Source organism: Bos grunniens, chromosome 22 (assembly GCF_055505025.1).
Source record: "Bos grunniens cultivar Pamir isolate PY7600 chromosome 22, Bosgru_T2T1.0, whole genome shotgun sequence".
NCBI classification, from domain to species: Eukaryota; Metazoa; Chordata; class Mammalia; order Artiodactyla; family Bovidae; genus Bos; species Bos grunniens.
The window spans coordinates 13842134-13842903 of record NC_141186.1 but is presented as its reverse complement, the minus strand read 5'-3'; positions in this window follow the sequence as shown (position 1 = coordinate 13842903).

Genomic DNA, 770 nt, shown 5'->3' with positions numbered 1-770 from the left:
GTGGGAAAAAAATTGATGGTTCAATATCCACAAAGCAATCAATGTGATAAACCACATTAACAAAATGAAGAATGAATATCAAATGATAATCTCAATAGATGCAGAAAAAGCTTTTGATAAAATTCAATGTTGATTTATGATAAAAAATCTTTTTAAAAAGTTGGTATATTGGGAACATTTCAACATAATAAAGGCCATTTATGACAAACCCAGCTAACATCATCCTTAAAGGTGAAAAAAATGAAAGCTTTTCCTCTAAAAGCAGCAATAAGACAAACATGTCCACTCTCACCACTTATATTTAACATAGGGCTTCCCTGTTGGCTCAGTGGTAAAGAATTCAGGAGACACAGGTTCCATTTCTGGTCCAGGAAGATCCCAAATGCCACGGGACAACCAAGCCTGTGTACCACAACTGCTAAAGCCTGTGCACCTAGAGGCCGTGCTCGGCAACAAGAGAAGTCACTGCAATGAGAAGCCTGCACACCTCGACCAGAAAGTAGCCCCCACTTGACACAACTAGAAAAAAAGCTGGAGTAGCACAGTCAAAAATAAATATAATTATATTTAACATAGTATTGGAAGTCCTAACCATAGAAATCAGACAAAAAAAAAAAAATCATTCAAATTGGATGGGAAGAAATAAAGCTGTCACCATTTGCAGATGACATGATACCATATTTAGAAGTCTCTAAAATCTCCACTCCCAGGTGAAATGAAATCTACACACAAGGGAAATGAAAACAGGTGTCCACAGAAAATTCTGTACA